This window comes from Propithecus coquereli, unplaced genomic scaffold (assembly GCF_000956105.1).
Source record: "Propithecus coquereli isolate 6110/MARCELLA unplaced genomic scaffold, Pcoq_1.0 Scaffold59, whole genome shotgun sequence".
Classification (NCBI taxonomy): Eukaryota; Metazoa; Chordata; class Mammalia; order Primates; family Indriidae; genus Propithecus; species Propithecus coquereli.
The window spans coordinates 3,865,157-3,870,802 of record NW_012151840.1 but is presented as its reverse complement, the minus strand read 5'-3'; the positions used below and the strand labels follow the sequence as shown (position 1 = coordinate 3,870,802).

The following is a 5,646-nucleotide window of genomic DNA, read 5'->3' as shown; positions in this document are numbered from 1 at the left end:
GTCTTTTTGTTGAGTTGTTCCCTTCACCATTATATAATGACTGTCTTTGTCTTTCTTTACTTTTGGTGATTTGAAGTCTATGTCATTTGATATGAGAATGGCTACACCAGCTTTCTTTTGGTTTCCATTTGCATGCAATATTGTTTTCCATCCCTTCACCTTGAGTCTGAATGAGTCCTTGTGGGTTAGATGTGTTTCCTGGAGACAGCAGATACTTGGCTTATATTGTTTTATCCATTCAGCCAGCCTGTGTCTGTTCAGTGGTGAGTTCAAGCCATTCATATCTATTGAAAGTATTGATTAGGAGAGTGGATTTCTGTTCATCCTGTTGAGTAGAACTTTATTGCTTTGTTTTACCTCTTGAACCATTGTGGTAATTGGGCTCTGCACTTTAGCATTTGGGTGGTTTTACACTGGTGGGTGTCTGTTGTGCTGATCAGTGTATAATACAGATCTGAGTACTTCCTTCAGGGCAGGTCTGGTCTTGACAAATTCCCTGAGTGTTTGCTTGTTTGAGGAAGTCTTTTATTTATCCCTCATATAAGAAACTTTGTTTTGCACAAAATTTTAGGCTGGCCATTATTCTGTTTAAGAAGACTGAGAGGCCTAGCCGTCTGGCCCCACCAAGCCGCGACCCACCGACCCACGAATTGGCCTGGCTCTCACATGTGCCATGTCTGGTTCCTTCAACATCGCCGCTATGAAGAAAGTGGTTCAAGAGCTCTGGATGGAGGCCGGGCTCAACCGTGTTAAAGTTTCCCAGGCAGCTGCAGACTTGAAACAATTCTGTCTGCAGAATGCTCAACATGATCCTCTGCTGACTGGAGTATCTTCAAGTACAAATCCCTTCAGACCCCAGAAAGTCTGTTCCTTTTTGTAGGAAAATGAATCTTTCAAAGGTTTCCCAAACCACTTCTTATGAACTGGTGAATAGTCAAGAAACAACTAAATTTGAAGCCTGTACAAAAGCTTATCCTTATAACAATACATGTGCCATAATATGCAAACTTCTACTTTTGTCAGTACTTAACATCTACCTCTCTGAATTTTCATGAACTTCTGTTTCACAAGGGGAATTGTTTTATATACACTGGTGGCTGCAGACAATAAAATACTTAGTATAAAAAAAAAAAAAGAAGACTGAGAATGGGGCCACAGTCCCTTCTGGCTTATAAGGCCTCAGTTGAGAAATCTGCAGTTAGTCTGATGGGTTTTCCTCTGTAAGTTACCTGATGCTTTTGCCTTATGGTTCATGGGAGTTCCTCTTTCATGTTAACTTTGGCCAGTCTGATAACTATATGTTGTGGTGATTGCCTCTTGGCAGTGAATCTTCCAGGAGTCCATTGCGCTTCTAGTACTTGGATGTCCAAATTTCTAGCAAGACCTGGAAAATCTTCCTCAAGTATTCCCTCAAATAGGTTTTCTAGCCCTTTCCAGTATTTCCTTGTCACTCTGAGGGATGCCTAAGATTCTAATGTTAGACCTCTTTACATAATTCCATATTTTTTGTAGACTTTTTTTCATTCCTCTTATTTCTCTGTACTTTCACTTTGACTGACTTGTTTACTTCAAAGGTGTCTTCTAGCTCTGAGGTTCTTCCTTCTGCCTGATCTAGCCTATTCTTAAGGATTTCCACTGTGTTTTGTATTTCCTTGAATGAATTTTTGATTTCTAGAAGCTCTGCTTGATTTTTTTTTTTTTTGAGACAGAGTCTCACTCTTTTTGCCCGGGCTAGAGTGAGTGCCATGGTGTCAGCCTAGCTCACAGCAACCTCAAACTCCTGGGCTCAAGCAATCCTCCTGCCTCAGCCTCCCGAGTAGCTGGGACTACAGGCATGCGCCACCATGCCCGGCTAATTTTTTGTATATATTTTTAGTTGGCCGATTAATTTCTTTCTAATTTTAGTAGAGGTGGGGTCTTGCTCTTGCTCAGGCTGGTCTCTAACTCCTGAGCTCAAACAATCCGCCCACCTTGGCCTCCCAGAGAGCTAGGATTACAGGTGTGAGCCACCGCGCCCGGCCTCTGCTTGATTTTTTTAAATAATTCAATTTCTTTAGTGAGTTTTTCATTCATTTCCTGCATTGTTTTTGTGGTTTCTTTTTGTTGGATTTCTATTTTCTCTTGTATTTCATTGAGCTTCCTTACAATCCATATCAAAATGCTTTATCAATCATTTTAATATTCTCATTTTGGTTGGTTTCCCTTGGTATGGAATTATTGTTTTCTTTTTTGGAGGTATCCTTTTACTCTGATTTCTTGTATCCAGAGATCTTTTGCTGATTTCTTCTCATCTGGAGTACCTTTTGCTTCTTATTTTTGGATTTTCTTTTGATTAGATAATGGCATGCCTAGTTTAATCTCTAGGACAGTGGGTGTGCTTGTGGGTGAGATTCAACTACACCATGTATGATTGCATCAGTAAATGCTATAAAGGGTGTGTGAACTGACCCCCTTGTCAGTAGGTGGCGCTTGCCAAAAGGAACAAGCTGCAATGTTACCTTTGGGTCCTGTGACCAGCCCTAGTCCCCCAGGAGAAGCACTTGATTGCCCCAGGGGTTGGGTGGGGTCCTGGAACTTCAGGCAAGTCCTTATTCTTTGCAACAGCAGGGGCGAGTGTTGGGGGGGACTCGGCAGGGCTGAGCTGGGTGAGCCTGCCCTCAGTCTCCACCAAAGCTGGCAAGGTATCTGTTTCAGCAGGGGTCAAAGGTCTGCTCCCAGCTTCCAGGCAAAGCCACCAGGGAGGGGCCGTAGAGGCCTTACCCAATCACAAATCTCCCCTCCTTGCCCCCAAGCAATCTGACTGAGACCTGGGGTTACAGGATCTGACCTTTGGGCCTATTTCTGGGTCCCCAAAGATCAATCCCTCACCATGCCAGAGAGAAGCACGCTGGTCCTGAGTTGCCCATGGGGTGCCCACACAGGTTCGACGTCCCTGTACCTTGGGGCATGACCTCCCCCGATGGAGTCACCAGGCAAGCAGCACCAGGGAAGGCCAGCAGGCAGGGAGCTCACAGTTTGAGCACCCCTCAGTCCACTGCACATCTCCCAGGGGAAAGGCCTGAACCCCACTCTCTGTGGAAGCCTCGGCATGGTGGCTCAATTGTGTGTCTTGGTAGCTACAGGTGGGAGAAGGCAAGGGGAGGAAAAGAGTCCAGAAAGGCTTGAGCCCCACACTCCGTGGGAGCCCTGGTGTGGTGGATGCACCAACTGAGAGGAAAAGCAATTCCTGCGAGCCCCGGTTCAACCGTCTCTCAGTAGCCACGGGCGGAGCAGGAGGAAGAGGAGGAAAAGGGTCTGAATGGAAGAAAGCTAGCAGTCTGAGCATCTCTGTCCCCCTCTCTAGAAGGCAGTCCACCCAGAATGTCCAGACTCTGGGATCATGCAAATCTCCCAGGACCCACCAGCTTCCTGTGGCTCCTGCAGGCTGGGCCAAAGTTGGCAAATGTTTGTGTGGGAATGAGGGAGACAAAAACTGAGGGAGATGAAGCCCCCTGGGGAGGACAAAGGTGCACAATGGGTGGAGAAGCAATATGGTACCTGCCGTCTTAGCTCGGGTCTGTGGTGTGGGAAAGTGCCCCCAAGGGTGCTGGCAGCCTGGTGCTTCATCCTCAAGAAGCTCCCAGTTTGCTGGTGACAGCAGCTTTGGGGCTTATGAGGGTAGAAGAGCACTTCAGCAGCTTGGGAGCCCACTGACTACCAGAGATGTTGGGGGACAGGAGAAATAAACTGCTCCACCTACCCTTCTCACTGAACTCTAAGCCTTTGGGAGTTGGTCTCTGCCAATATCCTGCTCCTTTGTGTTCTGCTCTGCAATCCTCTCTCCCCCAGGAATCTTAAGCTCGGGACAATAGTTATTGTACCTCCTGAGTCAGAATGTACGAGAAGATCAACATCCCAGCTCAAAGACAGTCAGACAGAGAGAATGAATCTTATTTACCGTTTAATTGTTTTCTAGTAATGGAATCTGGCTATGTTGCCCAGGTTGGTCTCGAACTGCTGGTCTCAATTGATCCTCCCATCTTGGCCTCCCAAAGTGCTAAGATTACAGAAGTGAGCCACTGCCTTACAACCTAAAATTTCTTTTTTTTTTTTTTAATTTAAATTGGTTTCATCTTGAAGTGTAATCCAAGGAGACTGAAAACTAAACATTTCAGGTCTTGTACCAAATAGTAAAATACTTTAAGGCCTTCAGGATCCTTTGACTAATTTACATCAATAAGAGAACCTATTTTTGATGTAGTAAAAGAAATGTGCTCATCTCCAGTTACAATTTCTAGCTCCTGTTGACCAACCCTGTCAGGGGGAGGCCACAAAGCATCATCTTCTTTTGTAATTACACTGTCATCAATAATTCTCTTTAGTTCTTCCATTACACTCTTGTGTACGTCAGCCTCTTTTCTGATCATGACGTCATTTTTGTAATTGCTGTTGTTGGCATATCTAAGCTTTCCGTCCGGCCGAAACTTGAACTCTGGAAACTCATGTCCAAACTTGCCCTTGTGCCCTACGTAGTAGCGCAGGTAGAAATCACTAGCCATAGCCATTTTTGTCCCCAGGAAGCCCACTGAAATCCCGGCCAACGTGCCTCCTGGCGCCCAGCAGTGACCACAACCTAAAATTTCTTGAAGTTGGAATCATAAGGCTTTTGTTTCCAACCAGTTTGAAGGCCACCATGTAGGAACTAAATTAGCATGAGAATGCAGTTTCTTCATCTCCTTATCCCGTGACTTCACCTCCACACTTCAACCAATCAAGGATCTCCACTCGAAAACCTTTACATCCTAGCCCCAAATTCTCTGGGAGGTGGATTTAAAGTTTGCTCCTATTTCCTCATTCACTTGCACTATGGATTACACCTCTTTCTCTGCTGCAACCTCGTGTGTTGGTGTATTGACTTGTCATGCTCATTGGGCAAAGGAACCTATTATGCTTACAACTTCCCTTCCAACGCCTGCTAACCTCTGATCTACTTTCTGTTTCTATGAAGTTGAGCATTCCAGAGGTTTCACATAATTGGAATCATACAATATTTGTCCTTTTGTGTCTGGCTTATTTCATTTAGCACAATGCTTTCAAGGTTCATCCATGTTGTGGCATATACTTGGTTTGCTTTTCCTTAATGAGTAATAATGGTGAGCATCTTTTCATGTGCTTATTGGCCATTTGTATATCTTCTTTTGAGAAATGTCTGTTCAAGTCATTTGCACATTTTTTAATTGGGTTGTTTATTTTTCATGTTGTTGAATTTTAGGAATTCTTTATAAATTCTGGATTTCTTTTCTTTTCCTTCTTTTTCTTTCCTTTTTTTTTGTTTTTTGTTTGTTTGTTTTTGCTATCCAGTTGTACCTTTGAGCTATAACTCAGAGTGTGACTTTACACACTGAGCTTAAAAGACTCATGGCTTTCGTTTTAATATTGCACTGTTTAAACCCAGCTATCACAACACATCACAAGCCTTTGACACAGGCTAGGGAATAGACAGCTTGGTTAGTATCAAGTATTATATTCTGGATATTAACTCTCATCAGATATATGATTTGTGGCCAGGTGCGGTGGCTCACACCTGTAATCCTAGTACTCTGGGAGGCGGAGATGGGAGTATTCTTGAGGTCAGGAGTTCGAGACCGGTCTGAGCAAGAGCAAGAC

General features: G+C 44.3%; 1 pseudogene; it reads right to left on the bottom strand.

Annotated features, from left to right (window-relative positions):
- Nucleotides 1-4,097: 4,097 nt before the first annotated feature.
- On the bottom strand, nucleotides 4,098-4,600 carry LOC105821815 (annotated as a pseudogene).
- Nucleotides 4,601-5,646: the final 1,046 nt, after the last annotated feature.